Source organism: Symphalangus syndactylus, chromosome 20 (genome assembly GCF_028878055.3).
Source record: "Symphalangus syndactylus isolate Jambi chromosome 20, NHGRI_mSymSyn1-v2.1_pri, whole genome shotgun sequence".
NCBI classification, from domain to species: Eukaryota; Metazoa; Chordata; class Mammalia; order Primates; family Hylobatidae; genus Symphalangus; species Symphalangus syndactylus.
The window spans coordinates 21621435-21644277 of NC_072442.2; the positions used below are offsets into that span (position 1 = coordinate 21621435).

Below are 22843 nucleotides of genomic sequence, written 5' to 3' on the forward strand. Positions count from 1 at the left end.
GAGCAGACAAGGAGTGAGATTTAAATATTCATTAGTCAGGGTTCATCTAGGTCCCTGGGGACAGGAGAGGCTCCTCACGATTAATTTCAGGGGCCTTTTCCCTGAGACGGGTGGGGAAACTCTGCTGTGGTCATGTACACCTTATTAAGCACTGCTTGAAATCCTCCCTACCACAAAAGTGCTGTGATTTCAAGATTTCCCTCTTTTATGGGAAAACCATAGCACAAGAATCTACACTGTAAACCCTACACCTACTTAAGCCCAGAAGGAGCCTGCTACCTCATAGAAGAAGCTTATTTTGCCTTCAAAAGAAGCAGTTATCAAGTGCTTGCTGGGCTTCAGCTGTTTTCACATCCATTTTATTTTGAAACGCAACTGCCCTGCACATCTTGTAACCCTTGATTGACAGGCGAGGCACCCGAGAACATGGGAGTGAATGCATGTGCTTGTGGTTTTCATAGAATTTGGGGCATTGGAAAACGGAAGCTAGGTGCTTCTGGGTCTCAGAAATTTGCACGTCAGAACCCCTCCTAAGGGGCGTCATATGTGTCTCTGAGTGTTGTATAAAGAGATATCCAAGCAGGAGTGGAAGAATGTTTTTTAAAAAGTAACAAAGTCAGGCCTAGTCGATGGAGTCTGAATGACTCATTATAACATAACATTTTCCCCTGTCTCTCAAAACAGGAGAATTAGCTCACTAACTATTATATAAGCTCTTTGAGGACAGAGAACAAGTCTAATTGAGCATTACATCCTCAAAGACTGGCAGAAATCTCAAAACATCAGAGATGCTCAAAACTATGGAAAGAAAAAAAAATGTCCTCAAAGAAAACTTCAGCGCATATTCTTCTTTTTATTCAAGTATCCACTGATTTACTTTCATGCGCCAGGCTCTTGGGTACAATGTGCATGAGGCAGTTCAGGTCCCCACCATCCTGGGACTTGGTCTAACTAGTACTTCTGCACAAATGAGCTTCCAACAGTTACATAGTCTCTGATATTGCAAGATGAACCATAGGCCCTTAAAGAAGAAAAGAAAAAAAAAGAAAAAGAATACTTAACAATTGCATGCTTTGTGTTTCGTGCCAGAACGGACCAGAAACTACTAGCAATTATGTCGAAGCCATTAGTGCAAAACCAATTTGCTTCTAGAGTTACAGTTGCACTCCAGGAACTTGAGCTACACTCCAGAGAGATCATTAGTTGCTGTAGACATGTTACTGAGGGCAGTGGTGTCATTTCCAGTCTGGAATGCCCTCAGTCAAGTGTGGGAGCAGAAAATGGGGGTCAAAATAATTAACCTCGCGTGATTTTGGCAGGACTTCTTGCAAAATCACCCATATACACTTAACATTTCTTTCAGTTGAATAATCTCAATGTATCAGTTTTATCAAAATATTTCTCTTTTTCTCTTTTATTTTCCCACCTAGCTGACTTTTTTTTTTCTGCCTTTCAATACAAACACCTTTAACTTACTTTCTTTTATTCCCTTCTCTCTTCCCATCCCCAATAATAGATGATTGTAACTAATGGAACTCACAAGTATCGCTGGTCGATGCCTTTGCTAGGATTTTCAGTACCATAATCCTCTCACCAGATCATAACTCTCAGGAGAAAACACCTAATTTCTCCCTTTGTAAAACTTTCCTTGACTTCGTTTCAATTAAATCACTTTCACTGACCCCAGGCCTCCATTAACTATATCCATCCAAATCATCTGTTTCACCACTCCGTGCCCGAGGCTGCGGCAGACATCCCAGCAGCATCCCAACTGACCGAGGAGATGACAGAGCGGGGCTGGCGGGGTTTCAGGAATCAGCTCTGGGTTCCAATACTGTTTCCACCAGTCACTATTGGAGATGGGTCCTTCAACAGCTCATCGGTAGAATGAGGATAACAACATTTATCAGCTTGTAAGAAATAAAATGGATAAGTATGTGAAGTTTCTATCAGAGTGTGGATTCTGATCAGCCTTAATTCCATCCTCTTCATTCAACAAACATGTCCTGAAATCCACCTATATGTGAAGTGTTGCACAAGACATAAGTTTGCCAGCTGGGTGCATTGGCTTACCTCTGTAATCCAGCACTTTGAAAGGCTGAGGCAGGAGGATCGCGTGAGCCCAGGAGTTTGAGACCAGCCTGGGCAACATGGTGAGATCCTGTCTCTACAAAAAATTTAGAACTTAGCCAAGCACGGTGGCATGTGCCTATGGTCTCAGCTCGTCAGGAGGCTGAGGAAGGAGGATTGCTTGAGCCCAGGAGTTTGAGGCTGCAGTGAATTGTGATCATGCTGCTACACTCCAGCCTGGGTGGTACAGCAAGACCCTGTCTCAATAAATAAATAAATAAGTAACATATTTAAATAAAAAATTTTGCAACTGGTATGAGATATTTCAGTAATTGGGGTATAATTACAGTCCCATATTTTTGTTGTTATTAAATGAATCACTCAAGCCATTTCGCCTAATCACCATGAAGTCCAGAATCTCTCTCCTTGCTTCTTGATATTATTTTATCTTCCCTGTATTTATTCTCACCACCCATCCAAGAGCTCCAGGGCTTTGTCAGTTACTCTTGCTTTACAGGGATGCCCAATCTTTTGGCTTCCCTGGTCCACATTGGAATAAGACTTTGTCTTGGGCCACACATAAAATACACGAACACTAACGATAGCTGATGAGCAAACAAAAAGAGAAAAAGTAAAAACATGTTTATAATGTTTTGAGAAAGTTTGCAAATTTGTGTCGGGCCACATTCAAAGCTGTCCTGAGTGGAGGGCTAGATAAGCTTGCTTTAAAATATCAATCAGGCCGGGCCCGGTGGCTCACGCCTGTAATCCCAGCACTTTGGGAGGCCGAGGGCGGGTGGATCACAAGGTCAGGAGTTCAAGACTAGCCTGGCCAAGAGGGTGAAACCCCGTATCTACTAAAAATACAAAAAATTAGCCGGGTGCAGTGAAAGGCGCTTGTAATCCCAGCTACTCGGGAGGCTGAGGCAGGAGAATCGCTTGAACTCGGAGGGCGGAGGTTGCAGTGAGCTGAGATTGTGCCACTGCACTCCAGCCTGACAACAGAGTGAGACTCCGTCTCAAAAAAAAAAAAAAAAAAAAAAAAAAAATCAGTCAGGGCCATCTTCTCCAAGGCCAAGTGCAATTGCCCCCAACTACCACCAGAGGTCACTGTGGAAGAATGATCTCATACAGGCCTAGAGACACTTCCCAGCACAGCCAAGGCCATGGTGGTACCGGCCTAGATCACCGCACAGTGGGGAGCTGCGGTTATATTTCCCTTAGTTCACAAGTACACATGTTCAACTGCTGTTATTCAGGTCTATACACCATGTCAGGGGAACCAGGTGCTGAGACCCTTCCAGACTCATGTACACACTGAGCTTCAACTAGGTCTCCCTGAGCAATCTACCTGGCCCCTTCTCTCCAGCCCATGAACCCTGGTGAGTGCCATCACTCTCTGCCTTGCTTATTTCCCTCATCAAATGTTTCTAGGATCATAGTTACCATCTTGTTCCCTTTCGGCCATGTGGAGCTACAGGTTCCATTTGCAGATTGGTGTACACCTTCCCAGGTCCCTACATAATAAAAAGAGACAGCTGCTATTTCTCAAAAAGTGCCTCCAACAGTATCCATCCCTCTTCCTGACAACACACACACAAAGTCCTTGTTACAACCTCAGGAAAATGACTCCCTCTCATAAAAGAAAATGTGGTTGTCGTTCACAGAGAAGGGCCACCGCTTTTTTTTTTTTTTTTTTTCCCTAAATGATTGCTGTTGTATCTGGCCAGATGCTCAGTCTTAGGTGCTAAAAACATAAAACAAGCAAACAAAACATTGCCCTGGAGAAGCTTAAAATCCAGAGAAGAAGTCAAGAAACTCCCAGACCACTCCAGGCAGCAAGGAATTGCCCTGTTTGATTAATTGTCATCCCATCAGACATGCCTCCAAGGAGACCAAGAAATCCTGAGTACCAAGGACCATGAGAAGAAGATGGCTGAGGAGGCATATGAACAAAAGGAGCCTTGAACAAGTAGACCTCTGTCGTTGCCCTATGGGCTGTTTCTACCTGCTGCACAGACAAAACCAATTCACTGAGACCATGGTACTGCAGTAGAGAAAGAGTTTAATTAATGCAGAGCTGGCTAAGCAGAAGAATGGGAGTTATACCTGAAATCAATCTCCCCAGGAACTTAGAAGCTAGGATTTTTATGGATAATTAGGTGGACAGGGGGCTAGGGAATGGATGCTGCTGATCAGTTGGGGATGAACTCAAGGATTCAGTCCTCATGTGCTGAGTCTGCCTCTGGGTGGGATCAGTTGAGTCATGAGTCCCAGATATGGGTGAAGTCATTTGGCTGTCAGAATGCAAAAATCTTAAAAACATTTCAAAGAGCAATCTGAGGGTCTACAGTGGTGACATTATCTATAGAAGCAGCTGAGGAAGTCACAGATCTGGTGACCTTTGGCCACATGACTCCTGAGCAGGAAGGGATTATAGAAAGGCAAGCTAGGAGACAATGACTAGTAAGCCTTTAGCTACATCTACATCTTTGCAGAATTCAGGCCCCTCCCATAATCCTACTCTTGTGGCCTTTCATTAGACTTACAAAGGAAATTTCAGTCCCTGAGCAAGCAGGGGATTCATTTTACTGAGGAATTATTATCATCCATGCTTCAAAGTTAAATATAAACTAAATTGCTCCTATGGTTAGCTTAGCCTATGCCCAGCCTGTGAAGCTAGAAGGAAGATGGGGTCAACCATGCTAGACTTCTCCCACTCTTGCAATCTTTGCAAAGGCAGTTTCAACCCCACCCCAGCCACCCCATCAGGAGTTATAGCCCTTCATGCAGTTTTAGGGAGGAATGAGGCTCATGAGTTAGCTGTGGGTAGGCCAGGAGAAAAGCCAATTTCAAAATCCATCTGCCTTTACCATCCCTCGCACATTGTGAATAAATGCAGAACTAAGGAAGTGAAGTGAGTGATATCAAGGACAAACATCCCCTCACCTTCTAGTTAATTCCTTTTGACAACACAAGGCCTGAGGCACTTCAGCCTTAAACTGTGTTCAATGCCTTTGCTTTATTTCCAAGGAAATGCAGCAAGGATGTTGCCATGATGTGCATACTCAGGATGTGGGAAAATGCGAGGAGGAGGGGTTCGAAGGCTTTGCATAAATAAATCAAATGAGGTTGAGCAACTGTTGAAATATGAGGAAATTGCTTCCAGCAGTTTAAAGTCTTGGCTTGACTCGTAATTTAACCTTGAATATAGTTTTCAAAAATCATTAAATCCCCAAAGTCTTCATCTCTAGCAGTGATTAGCCATGATGCAGTAAGCAGAAAGTTAATATATTTATTTATGAGAAGGTATGTAATGCACGAAAAATCTATTCATTCAGCACTCATGTAGTGAATAGTGACTGATTGCTTGCTCAGTTACTAGCACTGTGCTAAGTGCTGAGAGGTAGGATAGTGAACAAACACAGTCTCCTTCCCCCCAAGGAGCTTACAATCTAATAGCAGAAGGGGACAAGGAGTCAACATTTATGGAATACTGCTGCATGCCGGAAATTCTGCTAGGAATTTTTCACACATTAACCCCTGCAAGAACCATGCAATTTTCCCTGTATTATGTATTAGTCAAGTGGTGCAGCTGTCTGGGGTAAATACCCAGGGTTCATCATCTCACGCCAAGAAGATGATGGACACGGGCACACACAAGGAGTGAGTTTAGGAGTGGAGATTTAATAGGCAAAAGAAAGAAAAGAGAACAGTTCTCTCTCTTGAGAGAGAGGGCTGCCCGAATGGGAATTCTGGCCCATGGTTGAGTGCACCAGATTTTATAGACAGGCTTGAGGAAGCAGTGTCTGATTTACATAGGGCCCACAGATTGGTTGGACCAGGTGTGATATTTACATAGCATGTGGGGAACACAGGCCACCCCACCCTAATCTTATGCAAATGGGCTTTTCACTTGGCTGGTGCCATGTTGTCTGCTCCTTACTGTACACACAGCTGGCAAAGAGAAGGGAACATGGAGCCACCATTTTGAACATTCCTAGTCCCAGGTAGCCTTCACTCGTGCAAGCTTCCAGCTTGCTTGTTTATGTCTGCCACTCAATTTTACAGGTTGCTGTTTGTTAGAAAAGAAAATGATTTTGGGGCTAATTTTCCTTAAAAAAGGAAAACCTTACCAAGGGCTTCCATATCCTCACTATCTGCCTAAATAATTTCTTCTTAAGTCCTATATCATTAGTAAACTCAGGCACTAAGAGGTTAAATAGTTCACCCAATGCCACCTGGTTACAACTGGAAGATCCAGACTTCAAACCATGGTCTGTTTAATTCCAAAATCTGTGCACTTCTTATCACTTTCTTCAAGGACAGAGCCAAACAGGAACAGAGGCTGCCCAACTCCCTTCTGTACTGAGCTCTGTTTTCCTGGTTTGCCCATCTGTGTAACAAAATGGTAAGTGCAAATGTTAGTCGGGCCTAAGCAAGTCATGGTCCTCTTCCTAACAAAGTGAAGAGTTTTATTTTAATTTAGAGTTATATTAAGAAAACTAAAGAGATGAGATGAGAAGGTAAGAGCTCTCTCTTAAGGATAATAGGAAGGAAATAATGTGTTAACAACATCACTAGTTACTATAGTGCTTGCTGTGCACCAAGCACATGCTATGAATAGGGCATGAATGGCTTAAAATTCTCAAACAACCCCATGGGGTAGATATGGTTATCATCCTCACTTTACAGAAGAGAAAAGTGAAATGTGGAAAAGATAAGGAACTTGCTCAAGGTTACACAGCTGGTTAGTGGAAGAGCTGGATTTGACTCCAGGGTCTAGAGTATTAGAATGAGAAGCAGTCATTGTATTGACGGCAGTAAAGACAGACAGATAGATAGATAGATGGATAGATAGATAGATAGATAATAGGTAGATAGATAATAGATGGATCATAATCTGAAGTACACAAAGACCTACCCTCCAGTCGAGATTTGAGCCTGCTACTCTGGCAACATAAAGGCAAGATGATCCCTGTGCCAATGGTCTGCCAAGATTGACCCCAGCCCTTCTCCCAGGGAAGAAGGTCTTGCATCTGTGGTCATCTCTACATAGTTATTGTGTATCTGGGAACTCATGGCTCTGCTGATTCTTTGGTGACACAGCACCCTGATCCTACTTATCTGACTTGTAGCAGAGAAGAAAGCAACTCCTGTGCAGAGCTCTCAAAACTTGCCTTCTGAATGTGCGTCACTGAATGGGACCTTGGTAGGGCTGTCCCCTTATTGGTTCTTGGCACATTTCACCAAGAGGTGGGAGTGGGTGGGGAAGGGCAAAACTTCAGTGTTACAGGGTATTCTTTCTCTTCCAAGATAAACGCAGTTAAACCTGAATGGGTTGATTGCTGATGCTCCGAAGCCAAACTCTTACTTGTCTCACTTCCTAGCTTGTGTCATCTCACCCTGTAAGTCTGAAAATACTGGATCACTGCCCATAGTAAAACAGCTAACATTATTTACAGAGCAATAACATAATTAGCATCCAAACCTTAGATACTTTGCAAAGGTAAAGGGAGCCATTCAACAATTACCCTGGAAAAACAGGAAAAACAGGACTATCCTAGACACATCAGATATAAAGTCACCCTGCTTCTATAGGACCATCTACATGACAGGCACAAAGTGTCACACATGTATGAACCCATTTAATCCTCATGGCAACCTTTTTTATGTAGGAAGAATTATCATCATTTCTATGTCACTAATGAAGGAACTGACAGTCAAAATCCCATAGCCAGAAAGCAGACATTGCTCTTAACCTCTGTGTTATATTTTCCATCCCCCTCAAACCAGCCATCCCCCAGCAAAAGAAAGGTATGCCTTTTCCTCTGGTCCTAAGCTTGCCTTCTGACAGAAGCTTGGAGAAGAAGGCAAAGGAAGAAAACTGTGGGCAGAGAAGAGGGCAGCCAAGCCTATGATAGGAAGAAGGGCCACAGGATCTTTCTAGTGCCAATCTCTAGTCGCATCACACATCTTTATGACTTCAGATGGGCATCTGGGGCCTTGAGGTCACAAAATGAATAATGATGCTTACATTCCTGCATCTGCTTTTGGGGCTCACCCTGTTAAAACCACGGGTAAGGATAACATGGGAAGATTTATGGTTCTCAGCCTCAGTACCTACCTGCCCCACCTGATGGCCCTCTCATCTCTCCTCAAGCAATTGTTCAGTGACACCCATGCAGCCTCCCAGTTGCCATGGAAATGGCAAGAATGCCTCTAATAGGAAGTAAGAATGGAAGAAGCTGATTGTGCAGATTCCTCAAGCAATTCCTGAGCAAATTCTCCAATTACCCTTTGCATCCAGAGTCAAGGATTTCTCTGGGTTACAGGAACGGCACTGAGGCTTTCAACATCCTCACCCTGGCAAGCTGGTTGCCTCCTTTTGCCCAGCAGTGCCACAGCACTACTATGCACAGCAACTCAGCTCCCTTCTTTCAGCTGGATTCCGTTTGTGAGACTGTAATTCTGAAACACCCAGTGAAACTGGAACAGGAACAAGCAAGGAGATTCTTCTGTGATTACCCCAAACCATTTGTTGTCTGTAGAAAACTTACATTGGTGCATCCATGGGCAGGGCATGAAGAGAGAGTCCACAGAGGAGCTCGACCCTCTCATCTTCCCAGAGATCTAAAGAGCAGGTGTGGTGAGGACCATCACTGAGGTCAATCAGAAATATCTGCTTGCTCCTGCCTTCATGAGAGATGGCTCTATTTAGCCACACAGACACATCCTTTTTCTACCTAGGCCTACCAACCTAATAGGAAATGGAGGCTCTGAAGACTAGTTTTACAAGGGGTAAAGGAAAGTCTAGGAGGAAAATGGGAAGGAGAGTGGAGAAGTTGGGCAGCAAGAGAGCAGAAGCATTGAAAATGTTTGGGACAAGATGGGAGAGAGCCAAGGTCGGGGTGCTGGTGGGGGCAGATGGGAGAAGAGGGTACAGAGCAACTGGGCATCTGAAGGCCTGTCCAGCCCTGGGGTGCCCACTCCTGTGTCGTCAAGCAGCTCGCTCCCTTCCTCAGACCTCGGATTTTGCCTCCATGGAGATCTCTTCCATCTCTGACATTTAATGTTCTAGAGATAGAGTGAAAAGACACAGGAAGTTGAAGCAGTATCAGAAAGTTTCAGAAATGCCCGCAGAGCAGCAGAGGCTTGGGCTCCAAAAAACACACTGCAGGGACATTTCTTCCCACGATTTTCTAAGGACCAGATGTGCCTCTTCTTATACTGGATATTAATCCCAAACTCCCTTATCATACATTTAAACTGTTTGCCTAACTGTCCAACTCTTAATTAGGCGTGTAAGTGGGGAATCAGGGACAATGTACAAATGAGCAAATAATCCCCAAACTTTATTTCTGTTATTGCCTACAACTTCCCACAAACATTGAGTAGCCAAGCTGAATTTTTTGCCCTACAGTCATTTCCTTTCCCATCTCATTTTCTAATCCAAACGTTTGAGGGTCAAGTGCTTAGGGCCTTATGTAAACCACCAGCTGGAAAACAGTCCTCAGCAAAATAGAGGCACGAATAAGAAACAAACATACATGTAGACAGACAAATTATTGTTGTGTGAGACTCGTCTTTGATTTCAATTTGGGAACTGAGTTGAGTTCAATGCTGTCTCTTCATCTGTTTCTGTTACAACTGCAGGAAGCAGAGAGTTTCTGACTTCTCAACATGGTAAAACAAACAAACAATCAAACAAAAACAAAACACTAAGCCCCTCACCCCACAGGTGACTGTCAAGCCTTTGTTCCCTTTGCTGCCACTGAAGCCAGACTGGGGCATCTGACTAAGTTTCTGGGCTCTCTCCTACCTCTATGAAGTAATTCTAGGCTCACTGAGAAGTGACTCCTCCCACTACAGCTTACCCCCTAATGCGTCAGGCCCACAACTGACCAGAATAGACTTCCTTTCTCCTTTCTGTCTGTTCCCTATGGGGCAGTGGAGAAGGTTCATTTGCATATATCTTCATTTATTGTCCTTCCAAAGCCTTTGATACCGAGCACGCTAAGATGGGTATCCTCATTTTACAAAGATCAAAGCAGAGAAAAGAGAAGGGACTAGCCTAGGATCACACAATTGACATGTCATTGCTGTGAGTATTTGAAATGCAGGTTTGACTCCCAAACCTATGCTCTCCAACACTCTGCTTCCAGGTTTTCAGGTCCTGATTGTTGGAGAAGAGAGGGCAAGGGGTGGAGTTGGAGGTAGGAGGAAGTAGGTCAGAAATAAAAAAATATACTAGAGAAAGAGATGTTTCTTACTCTATTCTGCAACTTTTCCTTGCGTCTTCTTTCCCTTCTTGGCTGAGAGCATGCATTATTTATCCCTCACACACAGAATTTTTGCAGTCATAATAAAGGTCAGAAGGGGAGGAGAGAGTTATCTAAATCTGCACTATATCCAGGTGCACTTAGAATGACATCTTGAGTCTAATGGAATCTTTTGAGAAACAAAACAAAGACATGAGCCTCAATGTTTCTTTCTTCAGTTTTTCCTTTCTTCTTCTTCTTTCCTCCCTTTCTCCTTTTCTTCCAAAAAAAAAAATATTTGCAGGCAAGTTGGCACCCATTCCAGACCCATTGCCATTCCTCCCTTCCTGAACTGTCCTTTGAGATAACCTCAGTGCTCTTTTCATACCTAAATCAGGGAGCCTGTGATGAGCTATGTCACTCTAATGCATTCTGGTGTAAGCTTTCCTTTCTCTGATTTTGGAACCCCCTTGGATAGCTTCAAAGTTCTCTTTTAAAATCCTCAAACCTATTCACTTAAATTAAAACAATAAATATGTGCTCTGTAGCATTTGGCAAGAGTGATTTTGGGGATATTAAGGCATAAAAGCAAACAGATGGGATGTTGCAGTTCCAGAAAAGATGGACCCCCTTCAGGCGGGTACTTGCCAGTTCTGTGATGCGCCTCCATCTACAAACAACAGGGACATTTTCGTTACTGGTTACCGACCTTTTTGTTCTCCTAGGGTGAGAATCCCTGACCTGATTTTCAGTCATGTTCAGCCACAGTAAGCTGTCAAGTTGGTCTGTCTGCATTAGAGCCAGAAGACCTGCTGCTTTTACAAAAGATCCCTGAGTATAGGGCTATTTAGGTTTTTTTGTAGTATCTGAAGGAAATGAGCCTGGCTCATGAAAAGGGGTTCAGAAGTGTTTCATTCCACTCTCATTCCTAGGACCCCACAAAAAACAACCACCAAAAAGATAAAATATTGTTTTAATTGCTGAAGCAAGGAAACTAGCAAATGTCTCCAAACAATAAATTATTAATTATAACTGCCAAATGCTCTCTTGATGGAGATGTGAGAACCAGGTGGGAGACCACATTTACTGCCTCCAGTATCTGGAAGGGTGAGGATTTCCCTAGGGGAACTGTCCTTGTCCCAAAGTTGATACCCAGGGATTCTCTGAGTGGAGTGGCAGGGTCTGGCATCATCTACAAGCTACAAGAGAGGTGGACATACATTGTAGAGAACAAATTCATGTGGAATGGAGAAGAGTGGCTTTAGGAGTAATGATGGTAATACATATTTTTAGATATCCAGATAATGAATAAATGACAATATAGCATAAAGATAAAAAATAAGGTTGTACAATATTGAAGGAGAACAAAGTTGGAGATGCTACCTGATTTTAAGACTTACTATCAAGCTACAATAATCAAGACTGCATGGTACTAGGGAAGAAAGAGACAAATGGATCCATGGAACAGAATAGAGGGCCTGGAAATAGACCTACAAAAATATAACCTGCTGATCTTTGACAACGGAGCAAAAGCAATAAAATGGAGGAAAAAAAAGTCTTTTCAACAAATAGAGCTGGAACAACTGAACATGCACATGCAAAAAAAAAACAAAAAACTCATGAATGTAGACACAGACTTTACACCTTTACCCAAAATTAACTGAAAATGGATCAAAGACCTAAGTATAAAATATGCAAAATGACAAAACTCCTAGACGATAATAGGAGAAAATCTAGATGACCTTGAATGCAGAGATAATTTTAGAAACAACACCAAAGGCATAATCCAGAAAAAAGAATTGTTAAGTTCAACTTCGGTAAAATTAAAAAGTTTTGCTCTGCAAAAGACCCTGTCAAGAGAACACTGTGGTGTTACCTGGCCACATCCTGAAGAAAATAATTGCAAAAGGCACATCTATTTGATAAAGAACTCTTATCCAAAATATACAAAGAACACTTAAAACTCAACAAAAAGAAAACAAACCTGATTCTTAAAAAAATGATACAAAGACTTTAACAGAAATCTCACCAAAAATGTTCAGATGGCAAATAATTACATAAAAAGATGTTCCGCATCATATGCCATCAGAGAAATACAAATCAAAACACAGTGCATTACACTGTACACTTATTAGAATGACCAAAATGCAGAACACCAACAAATTCTGGCTAGAATGTGAAGCAACAGGAACTGTCATTCATTGTTGGTATTGATGCAAAATGGCACAGCCACTTTGGAAGACAGTTTGGTGGGTTTTAACGAAACTAAATATACTCTTACTATGAGATATAGCAATCATGCTCCTTGGTATTTACCCAAAGGAGTTGAAAACTTACATCTACAAAATCTTGCTCACTTTTATTTATAGTGGCTTTATTCATAATTGCCAAAACTTGGAAGCAACCAAGATGTCCTTTAGTCAGTGAGTGAATAAATAAACTACCATACACGAGACAATGGAATATTATTCAGCACTAAAAATAAATGAGCCATGAACAGACTTGGAGAAAATTTAAATGCACATTACTAAGTGAAAGAAACCAGTCTGAAGAGGCTACATCCTGTATGATTCCAAATATATGACATTCTGGAAAAGGCAAACCTACGAAGACAGTAAGAAGATCAGTGGTTTTCAAGGATTAGTAGGAGGGAGAGATGAATTGGCAGAGTACAGAGGAGTTTTAGGGCAGTGAATCTATTCTGCATGATACTATAATCATAGATACATGTCATTATACATTTGTCTAAACACATAGAATGTACAATGCCAACAGTGAGCACTAACATAAACTTTGGGTGATAATGGTGTGTCAATGTAGGTTCCTCAGTTGTAACAAATGTGCCCCTCTGGTGGGGGATGTTGATAATGGGGGAGGCTGTGCAGGTGGGGCAGGGGTTATATGAGAAGTCTGTTCCACTCAATTTTGCTGTGAAACCAAAACTGCTACAAAAAAAAAAGTGTATTAATAAAAATAATTTTATTAGAGAAGGATGAAGAAGAAGAAGAGAGAGAAAGGGAAGGAGAAGAAGGAGATGAAAAAGAAGTCTGGATTCAGAGATGGAAAGTAAATTTTAGTTGACCGTTTCCCTTGTGCCAGGCACTGTGCTAGATACTTTAAATATACATCTTATTTTGCTTTATTCTCAAAATAGTGCAAGATCAAGATTCTTATCTCTGTTATGTATAATTGATAGTTATAGAAGTTAGATCATTATAACAAGGTCAAACAACTAGTAGCAGACATTTTAACTCAGCTGTACTGATGGCAAAGCCCAAGCTCCTTCAATTACATCCTGTTCCTCCTCCTCCTCATCATCACTCACAGCACCTTCATCTTCGTCATCACTGACATGCATTGAGCTCTCAGATGCATCATCCCTGTGAACACACAATCTTTTTATTTAATTCTTGCAACAACTCCATTTTGTAGTCAAATACACTGGTGTTCAGACAAACTTAAATAACACTTTCCAGATCGCACATCTGGTAAGCAGCAGAGCCCAGAGCTATCTGATTCCTTGCTTTTAACCATGCTGATCTAATGTTTCTCACTATTTTCAGATAGAGCCCATGGTTCTACTTACTGGATAACAAATCATTTTTCCTCTCTTGGCTGTAGCCTCCTCATCTACAAAATGAGCAGTTTGTATTAAATGATTTAAGACTCCTTTCCAATCTAATCTGACAAACTAATCTAATTTCAGAGCAGCCGCATGGAGGGAATGTTTTTGCTTTGGGTTTGTATTTCTGAAATAACCTGTCTTCTCCCTTCCCAGGAGACCAGCAGTAAATACACAGATGGATAAGACGCAAAAGAACCTACAAATCCTGTACAATGAAATCATGTGGCAAGAACGTGGTTATTCTGAGAAACAGAATAAAGCAGCATTTTGCTGTGCCTTTTCACACAGCTGCCAATCAAGGGTACACGCTGGCATACTTTCAGAATAGCTGCTCTGTTTAACCCGATGACCCAGAGGCAGCAATTTGGAGCTTAGCAAGTTACATCCCATGACATTCAGGATGCCCTCTCCACCTACTGCACCCAGTCAATCGCCAAGTCACAGGGATTTCACCTCTGGAATAATTTCAGTCACCACCCCCATTCCCAGTGGCTTTGTCCAGGCTCTTATCTCTTAGCTGGACTATAGCAGTAACCTCCTAACTGCCTCCGCACACTATAGCCCTCCCTCCTCTGTGCTATTAGAGTAATATTTTTCTTTTATTATTATTATTATTATACTTTAAGTTTTAGGGTACATCATGTGCACAATGTGCAGGTTTGTTACATATGTAACCATGTGCCATGTTGGTGTGCTGCACCCATTAACTCGTCATTTAGCATTAGGTATATCTCCTAATGCTGTCCCTCCCCCCTCCCCCCATCCCACAACAGTCCCCGGAGTGTGATGTTCCCCTTCCTGTGTCCATGTGTTCTCATTGTTCAATTCCCACCTATGAGTGAGAACATGTGGTGTTTGGTTTTCTGTCCGTGCGGTAGTTTACTGAGAATGACGGTTTCCAGTTTCATCCATGTCCCTACAAAGGACATGAACTCATCATTTTTTATGGCTGCATAGTATTCCATGGTGTGTATTTGTCACATTTTCTTAATCCAGTCTATCATTGTTGGACATTTGGGTTGGTTCCAAGTCTTTGCTATTGTGAATTGTGCCGCAATAAACATATGTGTGCATGTGTCTTTATAGCAGCATGATTTATAGTCCTTTGGGTATATACCCAGTAATGGGATGGCTGGGTCAAATGGTATTTCTAGTTCTAGATCCCTGAGGAATAGAGTAATATTTTTCAAATGCAAGTCTGATCATGACACGCTCTTCTTTTTTTTTTTGACATGGAGTCTCACTCTGTCGCCCAGGCTGGAGTGCAGTGGAGTGATCTCAGCTCACTGCAAGCTCTGCCTCCCAGGTTCATGCCGTTCTCCTGCCTCAGCCTCCCAAGTAGCTGGGACTAAAGGCGCCCGCCACCATGCCAGGCTAATTTTTTGTATTTTTAGTAGAGACAGGGTTTCACCATGTTAGCTAGGATGGTCTCGATCTCCTGACCTTGTGATCCGCCCACCTTGGCCTCCCAAAGTGCTGGGATTACAGGTGTGAGCCACTGCGCCCGGCCGACACTCTCTTAAATTAACCACCTTGAATAGTAAAGTAAAAAAAAAAGAAAAAAATCACCAGCTCATATTAAAAAGCCACTTATGATCCGGGCACAGTGGCTCATGGCTGTAATCCTAGGACTTTGGGAGGCAGAGACAGGCAGATCACGAGGTCAAGAGATTGAGACCATTCTAGCCAACATGGTGAAGCCCCATGTCTACTAAAAATACAAAAATTAGCCAGGCATAGTGGTGCACACCTGTAGTCGCAGCTACTCGGGAGGCTGAGGCAAGAGAATCGCTTGAACCCAGGAGGTGGAGGCTGCAGTGAGCCAAGATCACGCCACTGCACTCCAGCCTGGTGACAGAGCAAGATTCCGTCTCAAAAAAAAAAAAAAAAAAAAAAAGCCGTTCATAATCTGACCTTTACCTCCTTTACCTAAATATGTTCAGCTTCACCTGTCACTCGTTCCACCCTCTTATTTCTCAGCTTTACTGAACTTACATCCATATTTCTCAGAGATGAATGAATTTCCATGCTTTCATGTCTTTTTTCTTCTCACCCAGAATGCTCCCTATTTCCTCCCTGAGTCGTGGACTCTATGCCTGCTCATGTGTCAAGACATAGCTCAACTTGCAACTTCACTAAAATTATTAACCTCATGGTGGGTTCTCAGCTAGAGTTAAGCCCTCCCATAGCTCTAAATCTCTAGCACTTAAAAGACAACATTTTAGATAGTTGGTTTTGTATTCATTGTCTTTATTGGAGTGAAAGCTTTCTAAAGAAAAGGAAGATACCTAAATATTTAATAGAAGACACAATGCATGGTATGTATCAATACCTAAGACTAGACTATGCAAGTGGCTCTCCTGGGTGAATTAATAAATACTCAAATAAATACTTGAATGAAGAGAAGAGCCAGGGAGCACCCACGCCAGAATATATGAGAAAAGTATTTGATAAGATCATTTTGCAAGAGTTTATGAGGTATGTCCAGGAAACACATATTAAATGCTATTTGACCACAGATTCTATAAAATTATGCAGAAAACAAAAGAATTATAGATCGAGAACTTCTCCAACAGTTTCTGATGTTCTGATGAAGAAATCACTGTCCACAGTCATGAAATAATAAAAAAGAATTCAATATATGACAAATTAAATGATGAAATTAATAAAATCTGAATCAAAAATCCAAGGGATTTTTTATTAATTCTTGACAGAATGAAGTTAATTGGGAAGATCAAAAACAGATGAGCACAATCTCAGTAAAAAATCACAGCAGGTATTTGTGTGGTAATTGATAATCTTATACTAAAATTTATATAAAAATCCAAAGACTCAGGAATAGCCAAGGCAACCTTGCAGAAGAATAAAGCTACAGGGTTTATATTACCAATGAGTAAGATCTATTTTAAAGTTTTAGTAATTAAGACATTGTGGTATTTGCACAAGAATAGGTAAATTGATAAATGAGATAGAATAGAGACTGGGCATGGAGGCCCATACCTGTAATCCCAGCACTTTGAGAGGTGGAGGCAGGTGGATCGCTTGAGCCCCAGGAGTTCCAGACCAGCCTGAGAAACATGTCAAGATTCTATCTCTACAAACAAACAAACAAACAAAAAAACACAATTAGCTCAGGCGTGGTGGCATGTGCCTGTAGTCCCAGCTACTCCGGAGGCTGAAGTGGGAGAATCACTTGAGCCCAGGAGGTTGAGGCTGCAGTGAGCTGTGACTGCACTACTGCACTCCATCCTGGATGACAGAGTGAGACTCTGTCTCAAGAAAAAAAAAAAAAAAAAGACTGGTTACAGTCTTCCACATACATGGTTGCCTGATTTGTGACGTACAAAAAAATCATATTTTCTATATGTGTCTTCCTCCATTCAACCGTGTTAGTGAGATTCATCCATATCGTCAAATATAGTTTTAAATCATTCATGCTCATTGCTGTGTAATATTCATTTGTACAGTGTGCATCTCTTAGGCAGTGGAGAAAAGACAGTCATCTTAATCAATGGTTCTGGGTCAGCTGGATATCCATATGAAAGGATATATTTGATCCTTCTACCTCACATCATACACAAAAATCAATTGATAGCATTAGGAGATATACCTAATGTAAATGACGAGTTAATGGGTGCAGCACACCAACATGGCACATGTATATATATGTAACAAACCTGCACGTTGTGAACATGTACCCTAGAACTTAAACTATAATAAAAAAATCAATTGCAAGTGGATTGTACATCTAAATCTGAAGATAAGAAACATTAAGCTTATATAAGAAAACATGATTATGATATTGGAGAAGACAAAGATTTCTTAAACATGTTACCAAAAATGCAACTGTAAAAGAAAAAAGTAATGTATTAGATTGTATTAAAACATTAATGGTGTCATCAAAGGACACAAATGAGTGAAAAGGCAACCCAAAGAGTAAAAGATGATATTTACAATATACGTATCTAACAATGAACACAAATCCCAACTATATGAAGACCTCCTAGTAGTCAGTTTTTTTTTTTAAAGCAACTCAATAAAAAGAAGGCAAAAAACTTGAAGATACAGTTACATAGATATACAAATGACCAATAAAGCTACAAAAATGTGTTTGGCCTCATGAGTCATCATGAAAATGGAAATTCAAACCTCAATATCACTCACACTAGAATAGCTAAATAAAGAAGACAGAAAGTACTAAGTGTGGGTAAGAGTGTAGGCAACTGGACATCTTAAATACTGCTAATGGGATTGTAAATTACTACAACCACTCTGGAAAGCTATCTGTGAGTATCTGCTACAAAGAATATATACACACTCTGTGACCCAGTAATTCTACTCCCAGGAATAGATTGAACAGAAGTGCATACATATGCTCACCAATGAATTGCCTGCATATGTTCACATAAGGTACTAGAACATTCATAGCAGCATTATTTGTAGTAGTTCCAAGCTTGGAAACTACCCAAATACAAATCAATAGTAGAATGAATGCATAAATCATGGCATATTTACATAAAGAAATACTATACAGCAATGGGCATGAACAATTTAAAACTATACTCAACAATATGGATGACTCTCAAAAACATAAAGTTGAATGGAAGAAGACAAATACAAAAGGAGAAGCCATATGGTTCTTATTACATAAAGTCCAACAAAAGGCAAAACCAGTCATCACCCTTGGAGTGGGCAGCAGCTGGAAGAGGTTGATGGTTTCATGGTAGGATGGTGCTTCTGGGGTGCTGGTGATGCTCTATTTCCTGATCTGGCTGTTGATTAGACTGACAGTCAGTCTGTGAAAATTTATTGGGCCATTCACTGATGAAATGTGGACTCTTCCTATGTATATTACACTTCAATAAAACATTTAAAACAGTTTTTTAAATTTTTATGTAAGGAAACAAATATTAAAACATATAAAACTACAATAATGTAAAAAGTGTGGTGTTGCCACAAGACTAGGAATATAGATCCATGGAACACAATGGAAAACCAAGAAAAATAGCTTTGTTGATATAAGAACTAAGTGTATGATTAAGATGAAATTTGGGATCAGCAAGAAAAAAGGGAATTCACCAACAACAGTGTTAGGACAAATTTAGTAATTTGTTAGAAGGAAAAAAAAATACCTTCTTTAAACCATATACTAAAAAATGTCCAGGACAGGGGTGGTGGCTCATGCCTGTAATTCCAGCACTTTGGGAGGCTGAGGCAGGTGGATCACTTGAGATCAGGAGTTTGAGACCAGCTTGGGCAACATGGTGAAACCCCATCTCTACTAAAATGCAAAAGAAATTAGCTTGGCATGGCTGCGGGCGCCTGTAATCCCAGCTACTCAGGAGGCTGAGGCAGGAGAATCCTCTGAACCCGGGAGGCGGGGATTGCAGTGAGCCGAGATCGAGCCATTGCACTCCAGCCTGGCGACAGAGCGAGACTCCGTCTCTACAAAAACAAAAACAAAAACCACTACAAAGATAAAGTGTTATAAGTAAAACTAAAATGTAAATTAAAGCTTGGAATGAAGGATTACTTATGACAAAAGATTGCTGCGCTTTAATCCTAAAGAGCTCTCTTTTTTTTTTCTTTTTGAGACGGACTCTCACTCTTGTTGCCCAGGCTGGAGTACAATGGCGCAAACTCAGCTCACTGCAACCTCCGCCTCCCAGTTTCAAGCGATTCTCCTTCCTCAGCCTCCGGAGTAGCTGGGATCACAGGCATGCACCACCATGCCAGGCTAATTTTGTATTTTTAGTAGAGATGGGGTTTCACTCTGCTGGTCAGGCTGGTCTTGAACTCCTGACCTCTGATGATCTGCCTGCCTCGGCCTCCCAAAGTGCTGGGATTACAGGCCTGAGGCATCATGCTGGGCCAGAAAGAGCTCTTTCTAAACAATATTATTAATATTAATAATAAAATAAATGCTCTTTAAATAAAAATATGTACAAAGTATAAAAGCATACATCCTATCCTACAAAGTAAGACAGAAAATGTCTAACAAACTCATGAAATTCTTTCATCTCAGTTAGTAAATAAATACTAATAAGGATGGTAATGATATAGTATTTTTCATACATCAATGGTATTTTTTACGATGCCATCCAATATTGGTGAGGGTGAGATAAAATGATGAGATTGTTGATTAGCACTTTCTTTCTGAAAGATAATTTGGCATATATATGTAAAGCCATAAAATATCTATACCAATTGGCCTGATAATTTTACATCTAGAACTTATCTCTAAGGAAATAACTGGAGATACAAAGAATTATGTAAAAAAAGATGCATTGCAGTGCTGCTGATGATAATAAAAAAGAGTTGAAACAAACTGAATGTATGAGAAGAGGAGATGAGTTAAATAGCCATGGGATGGAAAAGTTAAATTTAAAGACATCAAAAAATGCCAAAGAGCATTAGGGTCCAGAAGAGGCCACCAGAACTTCCCCCAGACCTTTGAGGATTCAGAATCACACCCTCCTTTGCCATTAGGGAGATTTCAGTGGAAAAGTTGGGAGAAGCACTTCTCGGCATAACGATCTGCCACCCTGAGATTTTAAAACCTGGGGGAGTTGTTTACATGCAGAATGTTCCATTTGCAATGTTTACATGAATATTCAATGTATCAAAGTTACACATTTTAGAAAAAAAACCCAATTATCCTTAAACTTTAAGGTTGACTTGTATTTTTTTCTATTAATAGGCTTAATAAAATAACACAAATAATAAATCATCAGGAGTCATGTTTTAGAAGTCAACTAACGACACGGGAAAATGGGCTGTGTTAAGGAAAAAAGACAGGACACGATACATGTACAGTATATTTTGATATACACAGACACTCCAAATTGTCTAACGAGTAATGAGATTAATGGGTGACTTTCAATGTTTTATTCTATATTTTTTGGATTATTTGAATCTTGAAAAATGTGTAGCTGTTACTTTTACAAGTATAAAACAATAAAGCTGTTTTCATTTTGAAAAGAAATTAAGCAGAAATGAGAATAATGTTATAGATCTTGATTTCCATTTTTATTTTATTTTTGGTGATGGAATTCCTTTTTTAAATGCTATGTTACACGAGAACCGAATCTTTGAACAAATAAAAGGAGCTCTGTTGAATGAGATTGACAGATACAGACCCCAACTGCTTGCCCTCTTTCTGCCTTTCACCTGACCTTTATATTCTCCCCTACTGTGGTCCGCAACACCTGAGGCATCTACCAAGAGTCCCAAGGCATCACGGAACGCAATTGTAAAACTCTTATTCTACTAGATGACCATTCATTGGCATAGTAAGCCTTTCATGATATATTCCAATATTCCATAAGTGTTAAAAGTAGATTATAAAAGAATTTTTAGGGTAAGATCCTGTGTTTTAAAACTCCACATGTGCTGTATACAATTATATGTGTGTCTGTATATTATATGTGTGTATATAGACACACACATGCACACACATATATATGCATGGGTGTATATATATAGATGTATATATACATCTAAATAAACAAAAAACGTTTAAAAAATAGTAAAAAGAAATACACCAAAGTGTAAAGTGTCGTATCAGAGCCATGGCTGTATTTTTTTGTATTTTTGTTTTTATATTTATTTTTATATTTTATGAAAACATTTATATTTTATATATGTGGAACACACATATATATGTGTGATATGTGTATATATAGAGATGTATATATTTAATGTATATATACATCTAAACATTTAGGTACTAAAAAGTAGTAAAAAGAAATACACCAAAGTCTAAAATGTTGTTGTATCAGAGCCATGGCTATATTGCTTTTGTAATAAGAAAAAAATGCATTTTAAGGCCGAGCAGGAGTTGAGAGAATGATTTACTCTTGATGAAGTCTAGTGTGATTTTTCTGCCAATAAGAGATCCAGGTGACATTTGAGAATTATGGGTTTAGGTCTAATTACTTTATTTTTAGTAGCAGTAGTTTATTCAGGCATATTTTACATGCATCAAAATTCTCAAATCCTAAGTGTAGAGCCGGATGATTTTTGGTACACATATATTCACATGAGTATAATTATTGTTTTGTTGTTGTTCCTCTCTTTAATCTTTATATCTGATTCTGGATGATGCTTTAAAAAAACAGCTTTATTGAGGCATGATGGACTTACAATCAACTGCATATATTTAAAGTGTACAATTTGATCAGTTTTAACATGGAAAGAACAGTCCGTTATTCCTAGGTTTCAATCTTGGATATGGATCTTTCTTGACCTTAGATAAATTATTTAATCTCCTTAAGCCTCACTTTTCTCACCTGTGGCTGATATACTTACCTTGCAGGATTGTTGGGAAGACTAAGTAACGTGTGTGACTCTTCAGTACAGCCCCTGCCATACAACAACCACCCAATAAAATAATGGCTGTTATGGATCTCATCTATTTCCAAACAGGGAACCTAAGATTCAATGAGGTTAGAAACTTATTTACATTCCCACAGCTGGGCTGAGAATGCAACTGGCTGCATGACCTGACTCTTCTTGCTGGAAACTCTTAAAAGTGTCTTCTCCTGAGGGGCTCCCCCAAGCAGTGTAAGAATGGTCTCCTACTGGCCGTGAAACTGGGAGAACAGGTATCTCCTCAGCCCTGTTGCTCCCTTGCCTGTAACTCTGACTTCACAATGAATGATAGCAACCAATCCACCATGTTGCCTCTGGCAAATTGCCCAACTCACCAACCTCAGTTTCCTCATCTGTTAAAGGAAGAAATTAGATAAATGCTGGCACCTTCTGGAGGCTACTGAGGGATCACATAAGATAACAGTTAAAATCAATTCTTAAAGCTCTGCAATTGTTCAATAGTTAGGTCTTTGAAAGAAAAGAATGTTGGAATTTTGTAGCAGAAAGGACCTTG

General features: G+C 40.5%; 1 long non-coding RNA gene across 3 annotated transcripts; it reads right to left on the reverse strand.

Annotated features, from left to right (window-relative positions):
* Positions 1–837: 837 nt before the first annotated feature.
* On the reverse strand, positions 838–22453 carry LOC129470320 (uncharacterized). Of its 3 annotated transcripts, XR_008653203.2 has the most exons (7): positions 22267–22453; positions 16957–17050; positions 13576–13711; positions 10720–11001; positions 10344–10605; positions 6302–6466; positions 838–1021 (listed from the first exon to the last, which is right to left on the reverse strand). It is a non-coding gene; the product is annotated as an uncharacterized lncRNA (long non-coding RNA). The 3 variants fall into 3 exon arrangements; XR_008653204.2 differs by lacking the exons at positions 838–1021; positions 10344–10605; positions 10720–11001 and having other exon boundaries at positions 6337–6466; XR_010118020.1 differs by lacking the exons at positions 838–1021; positions 6302–6466; positions 10344–10605; positions 10720–11001 and adding an exon at positions 11288–11530.
* Positions 22454–22843: the final 390 nt, after the last annotated feature.